General features: G+C 47.8%; 1 pseudogene; it reads right to left on the bottom strand.

The window, feature by feature from the left end:
* Nucleotides 1-626: 626 nt before the first annotated feature.
* LOC138096732 (mitochondrial inner membrane m-AAA protease component AFG3L1 pseudogene) lies at nt 627-2073 on the bottom strand (annotated as a pseudogene).
* Nucleotides 2074-7537: the final 5464 nt, after the last annotated feature.

Genomic DNA, 7537 nt, shown 5'->3' with positions numbered 1-7537 from the left:
CAAGGAAGAGCCCTTGAGTGTGTATTTTTAATTATAAGGTAAGTAAGTAAAATATAAGTATTTGACTCTATGTATATGAAACATCTTGGGCAAAGTCATGTGGGTGAGTCCTAGGACCAGTTGGGAGTATTCATATAGTCTTACACAAGGCACTTCATTTCTTCTTATCCTCAAATGTGCTCTCACATCATTTGAATATACAGCATCTGTGCCATTGTTCTCAATTGCATTCTCTGATGGGAAGCTATATGACTTGATTTCTTACACATTATAGGTGTTTCATAAGGATTATCATTTAAAATAAGGGGAAAAGGCTCACTCCAGGGTGCCACATATTAAACATTTTATCTCTTCTTTTTAAAACAATCAGAGCTAAATGTTTTTACAGATAATCCCAGGTCTCATTAAAGGGGAGTAAATGTTCACTCTTATGAACACTTTTCAGATTCCTCAATAACCTAACTCATTAACATTTCCTTCTTCTCTTTTCCCATTTTCACATTTCCCCTAGTTTCCTCACCCTTTGAAATTCATCTAAGCATCTCTGTCTTGTGTACCCTTGGCTTTGTTCCCCTGACTTTGCTTCCAGAAATAATTTCTGTGGCTATTTATTTAATGTCACCTACTCATGTAGTATCAGCACCTGTGAAGCCTGGAGTGAGGGCCACAAGCTTCCTCACCAGGGCATCCTCGCTGAGGCTCTTGTTCAACTTGAGTGGACGCAGGTGGACCCTGAGGATAGACGACCTGCCTTTGATGTCCAGGGGGGCCAATGTAAATCTGACGGTCAAAGTGGCCTGGCTGCATCAGGGCTGGGTCAAGGACGTCGGGGCGGTTGGTGCCGGCCAGCACGATGACGTTCGTGGTAGAGTTGAATCCATGCATCTCCACGAGCAACTGGTTCAGGGTGTTCTTCTGCTCACTCTGGCTTCTGGCCAATTGCATCAATCTCGTCCACAAACAAGACAAAGCAAGCTTTTTTCCAGGCCACTACAAACATGTCACGAACCCGAGCTGGGCCAACGCCAACAAACATCTCCAGGAACTCAGACCCATTCACGGTGATGAAGGGCACACCAGCCTCCCCCGCGGTTGCCTTGGCAAGAAGCGTCTTGCCGGTACACTGAGGACCTGTGAGCAGGGCTCCCTTTGAAATTTTGGCCCCAAGGTCCTGGTACTGTTAGGGGTTCTTCAGGAAATTCACAAAGTCCATGATCTCCAGCTTGGCTTCTTCACAACCAGCCACGTCTGCAAACCACACCTCGATGTCATCCTTGATGATCTTGGCTATTGTCTCACCAATGCCGAAGAGGCCCCCTCCTCACCCACCACGCCCAGCCCCCATCGGAACCCTCCTCATGGCATAGAGGAAGATGCCAATCAGGAGAAGGGTGGGCACCAGGCTTCGCAAGAAAGTCCCATTGCTCTCGGTGGTGTAGACCACTGCCGCCTGGTTGGGGGTCTCAATGCCTAGCTCCCATTGGGTGGTCTCCAGGTTGCGCTCGAAGGTCTCCATACTGCCAATGCTAAACCACGCATACTTCTCGAGTGATGTCCCGGGGCAGGAATAACACGCACGAACTGTTTACCCACCACTTCCACCAGACCTCTCGCCAGGTAATACTGCACGAAGTGCTTTCAAGTGATTCCCTTCCCAGGATCTCGGAAATAGAAGTAGGGAAATCCTGCAGCGACACCTGCCCCCAGCACGGCCTGACTGCGGAGATCACTGTCTTCCCAGGGCACCTTCCCCTTCTGCGTTCGTTTCCACCAGGCAAAGTCATCCCGCTTTCCTCCTCTCTTCCCTCTGTCCGCTCCAGGACCAGCATCCTTTGATTCGCTAGTTCCTTTGGGTGGTTTTGAACACAGCCACTGGGAAACTGATGCCAGTTTTATCTGCAGAGCCGACTGCTAAAAGCGGATTCCCTGGAGACACTAGTGAGGGGTTCCAAGCACCCTCACGCCTGCCCCGAATGTCCTGCCCCCTCGCGGGCCAAGGCCACACCGCCACAGCTTGGCGAGCTGCCCTGCCACCGCCCTGCTGCCGGCCACTGCCACCAGCCGCGGTGACATTCCCCCTCAGACATTTCTAATGTTTGCAAGGAAGCCTCCCCGATCGCCACCCGCCACCTAAACCCCTTTGTCGAGGAGAAGCACTTTGAGCAGGCCATCGAGAGGGTCATTGGAGGCCTTGAGAAGAAGACACAGGTCCTGCAGCCCGGCGAGAAGATGACGGTAGCCTATCACGAGGCTGGCCATGCGGTGGTGGGCTGGTTCCTGGAACACGCAGACCCCCCTGCTCAAGGTGACCATCGTCGCCCGGGGCAAGGGCCTCAGCTATGCCCAGTGCCTGTCCAGGGAGCAGTACCTGTACACACGGGAGCAGCTCTTTGACCGCATGTGCGCCATGCTGGGTGGCCGCGTGGCTGAGCAGCTGTTCTTCGGGCGGGTCACCACGGGGGCCCAGGACGACCTGAGGAAGGTGACCCAGAGCGCCTATGCCCAGATTGTGCAGTTCAGGATGCGTGAGAAGCTGGGCCAGGTGTCCTTCGATCTCCCACGGCCAGGCGCGGCGCTGGTGGAGAAGCCATCCAGCGAGGCCACCGCCCAGCTCATAGACGAGGAGGTGCGGCGGCTCATCGGCTCCGCGCATGCGCACACCCTGGACCTGCTCACACACTGCCGTGAGCAGGTGGACAAGGTGGGCAGGCGGCTGCTGGAGAAGGAGGTGCTGGAGCCGGCCGACATGGTGGAGCTGCTTGGGCCACGGCCGTTCACTCAGAAGATCACCTACGAGGAGCTCGTGGGGGGCATGGGCGGCCTGGAGGAGGACATGGCCCTTCCCAAGGGTCGGTGACCTGGCATGGGGGTCCCGCTGCAGGAGAGCCCAGCCTAGCGTCTCCGCCTGGAGAGCAGCCTCCGGGAACCCCAGGAAGGAAATTAAAGCACATGTAACCCGAAGCAATGGCACCCCACTTCAGTACTCTTGCCTGGAAAATCCCACGGACGGAGGAGCCTGATGGGCTGCAGTCCATGGGGTTGCTAAGAGTCGGACACGACTTCACTTTCACTTTCACTTTCACACATTGGAGAAGGCAATGGCACCCCACTCCAGTGTTCTTGCCTGGAGAATCCCAGGGACGGGGGAGCCTGGTGGGCTGCAGTCTATGGGATCGCATAGAGTCGGACACAATTGAAGCAACTTAGCAGCACTCATGTAGTTATCACTAAAATCACAAAACTTTCCCTATAATGGGCTGTCAGGAGTTGATGTCTTTATGTAATTTTCAAACTTTGCATTGTGTTTTGGAGAGGGAAGAAATCAATAAAGCTAGTCATTTTTGCCCTTACTTCACCTTCAGGTATTATTTTACCTGAATGTTGAGAATGTTGAGTCTGAAATTAGACAGATAGATTCTTCTCCTTGAAAAGGTAACGAACGATGCCTCATGAGTGTGGGATTCCAAAGCACTTCCCATCTATCCCCCCACCTACAGGTTGGACTGAGATCATTCTAGATACAGAACATTAGTTCTCCCTCTCTGCATGGGTGGCTTCAACTTCATGCTCAGTTGAGTAAGTTTCTTTAATGTAGCAGAAGCCTCGCAGGTCAACCTCTGAGTTCCAGGATGGGCCAATTCTAATCCCTTCCTTAGGAATATGGATTAGGATTGTGTAGAAATACCCTGAGCTTGAAAAATAATGCATTACTGTGGGCTCTGTCTTCTCCAGGTGACCTGGAGAACAGAAGACGAAAGGGCCTGGAGTGGGGAAGATGTACAGAGAGGAGCCACCGTGAAGGCAAAGAGAGGATCCTTCTTGGTGACAGCTATGCCTTTCAGCTCAGCTCAGTTGCTCAGTCGTGTCTGACTCTTTGCAACCCCATGGACTGCAGCACACCACGCTTTCCTAACCCCTGGAGCTTGCTCAAACTCATGAGCAAGTGATGCCATTGAGTCAGTGATGCCATCCAACCATCTCATCCTCTGTCATCACCCTCTCCTCCTGCCTTCAATCTTTCCCAGCATCAGGGTCTTTTCCAATTAGTCAGTTCTTTGCATCAGGTGGCCAAAGTATTGGAGTTTCAGCACCAGTCCTTTCAATGAATATTCAGGACTGATTTCTTTTAGCATTGACTGGTTGGATCTCCTTGCAGTCCAAGGGACTCTCAAGAGTCTTCTCCAACACCACAGTTCAAAAGCATCAATTCTTTGGCACTCAGCTTTCTTTATAGTGCAACTTTCATATCCATACATGACTATTTGAAAAACCATAGCTTTGACTAGACATACCTTTGTCAGCAAAGTAATGTCTGCTTTTTAATATGCTGTCTAGGTTGGTCATAGCTTTTCTTTCAAGGAGCAAGTGTCTTTTAATTTCATAGCTGCAATCACCATCTGCAGTGATTTTGGAGCCCAGAAAAATAAAGTCTCTCACTGTTTCTATTGTTTCTCTGTTTATTTGCCATGGAGTGATGGGACAGATGTCGTGATCTTTGTTTTTTGAATGTTAAGTTCTAAGCCAATTTATTCACTCACAAGAGGCTCTTTAGTTCCTCTTCACTTTCTGCCATAAGGGTGGTATCACCTGCATATCTGAGGTTATTGATATTTCTTCCAACAATCTTGATTCCAGTTTGTGGTTCATCCAGCTTGGCATTTCAGATGATGTACTCTGCACATGAGTTAAATAAGCAGGGTGACAATATACAGCCTTGACATACTCCTTTCCCAATTTGGAACCAGATTGTTCTTCCATCTCCATTCCAACAGCTGCTTCTTGACCTACATACTATTTCTCAGGAGGCAGGTAAGGTGGTCTGGTATTCCTATCTCTTGAAGAATTTTCCACAGTTTGTTGTGATCCACACAGTCAAAGGCTTTGGCATAGTCAATAAAGCAGGAGTACATGTTTTTCTGGAATATTCTTGCTTTTTCTATGATCCAACATATGTTGGCAATTTGATTTCTGGTTCCTCTGCCTTTTCTAAATCCACCTCGAAGATATGGAAGTTCACAGTTCACTTACTGTTGAAGCCTGGCTTGGAGAATTTTGAGGATTACTTTGCTAGCATGTGAGATGAGTGCAATTGTGCAGCTGTTTGAACATTCTCTGGCATTGCCTTTCTTTGGGATAGGAATGAAAACTGACCTTTTCCAATCCTGTGGCCACTGCTGAGTTTTCCAAATTTGCTGGCATACTGAGTGTAGCACTTTCACAGCATCATCTTTCAGGATTTGAAGTAGCTCAGCTGGAATTCCAATACCTCCACTCACTTTGTTCATAGTGATGCTTCCTAAGGCCCATTTGACTTCACATTCCAGGATGTCTGGCTCTAGGTGAGTGATCACACCATCATGGTTATCTGGGTCATTAAGATCTTTTCTGTATAGTTCCTTGTATTCTTGCCACCTCTTCTTAATATCTTCTGCTTTTGTTAGGTCCATACTGCTTCTGTCCTTTATTGCACCCATCTTTGCATGAAACGTTCCCTTGGTATCTTTAATGTTCTTGAAGAGATCTCTAGTCTCTCCCATTCTGTTGTTTTCCTCTATTTCTTTGCATTGATCACTGAGGAAGGCTTTCCTATCTCTCCTTGCTGTTCTTTGGAACTCTGGATTCAGATGGGTATATCTTTCCTTTTCTCCTTTGCCTTTTTCTTTTCTTCTTTTCTCAGCTATAGATAAGGCCTCCTCAGACAACCATTTTGCATTTTTCCGTTCTGTTTCTTGGGGATGTTTTTGATCACTGCCTCCTGTACAATGTCAGGAACCTCCATCTGTGGTTCTTCAGACACTCTGGTCTATCAGATCTAATACCTTGAATCTATTTGTCACTTCTATTGTATACTCGTAAGGGATTTGATTTAGGTCAAACCTGAATGCTCTAGTGGTTTTCCCTACCTGCTTCAATTTAAGCCTGAATTTTGCAATAAGGAGTTCATGATCTGAACCACAGTCAGCTCATGGTCTTGTTTTTGCTGACTGTATACAGCTTCTCCATCTTTGGCTGCAAAGAATATGATCAATTTGATTTCAATTGACCATCTGGTGATGTCCATGTATACAGTCTTTTGCTTTGTTGAAAGAGGGTGTTTGCCATGACCATTGTGTCCTCTTGGCAAAACTCTGTTAGCCTTTGCCATGCTTCATTTTGTACTCCAGGACCAAATCTGCCTGTTACTCCAGGTATCTCTTGACTTCCTACTTTTACATTCCAGTCTCCTATGATGAAAAGGACATCTTTCTTTGGTGTTAGTTCTAGAAGGTCTTGTAGGTCATCATAGAACTCTTCAGCTTCAGTGTCTTCAGCATTACTGGTTGGGGCATAGATTTGGATTACTGTGATATTGAATGGTTTGCCTTGAAAACTAACAGCAATCATTCTGTTTTGACTGCACTCAGGTACTGCATTTCTGACTCTTTTGTTGACTATGAGGGCTACTCCATTTATTCTGAGGGATTCTTGGCCACAGTAGCAGATATAATGGTCATCTGAATTAAATTTGCCCATTCCAGTCCATTTTAGTTCACTGGTTCCTAAAGTCGATGTTCACTCCTGTCATCTCCTGTTTGATCACTCTCAATTTACCTTGATTCATGGGCCTAACATTCCAGGTTCCTATGCAATATTGCTCTTTACAGCATTGGGCTTTACTTTTGTCACCGGTCACATTCACAACTGGGCGTTGTTTTTGCTTTGGCTCCGTCTCTTCATTCTTTCTTGAGTAATTTCCTCACTCTTCTCCAGTAACATATTGGACACCTACCAACCTGGGGAGTTCATCTTTCAGTATCATATCTTTTTTCATACTGAGTGGCTTGCCATTCCCTTCTCCAGTGGACCACGATTTGTCAGAACTCTCCACCATGACCCGTCCATCTTAGGTGGCCCTACGCTGCGTGGCTCGTAGTTTCATTGACTTAGACGAGGCTGTGGTCCGTGTGATCAGTTTGATTAGTTTTCTGTGATTGTGGTTTTCATTCTGCCACCATCTGATGGGTGAGGATAAGAGACTTACAGAGCTTCCTGATGGGAGAGACTGACTGTGGGGTAACTGGGTCTTGTTCTAATGGTGGGGGTGTGGGTCAGCAGTGGCCTGCTGCAGGGTCAGTAAATCTTTAATCCAATATTCTGTTGATGGGCGGGGTTCTGTTCCCTCCCTATTGTTTGACCTGAGATCAAACTATGGTGGAGGTAATGAAGATAATGATGACCTCTTTCAAAAGGTCCTATGCACTCAGTGCCCCGACCCTGCAGCAGGCCACCGCTGACCCACGCCTCTGCTAGAGACCCCTGGACAGGCAAGTCTGGGTCAGTGTCTTGCAGAATCACTGCTCCTTTCTCCTGAGTCCTGGTGCTCATAAGCTTTTGTTTGTGTTCTCCAAGAGTCTGTTTTCCCAGTCCTGTGTAAGTTCTGTAATCAAATCCCACTGGCTTCCAAAGTCAAATTCTCTGGGAGTTCTCAGTCCCTTTGCCAGATCCCCAGGTTGGGAAATCTGTTGTGGGTCTTAGAACTTTCTTAACTGTGCGAGAA

This window comes from Capricornis sumatraensis, chromosome 20, assembly GCF_032405125.1.
Source record: "Capricornis sumatraensis isolate serow.1 chromosome 20, serow.2, whole genome shotgun sequence".
Lineage (NCBI taxonomy): Eukaryota > Metazoa > Chordata > Mammalia > Artiodactyla > Bovidae > Capricornis > Capricornis sumatraensis.
This window is presented reverse-complemented; position numbering and strand designations above follow the sequence as displayed.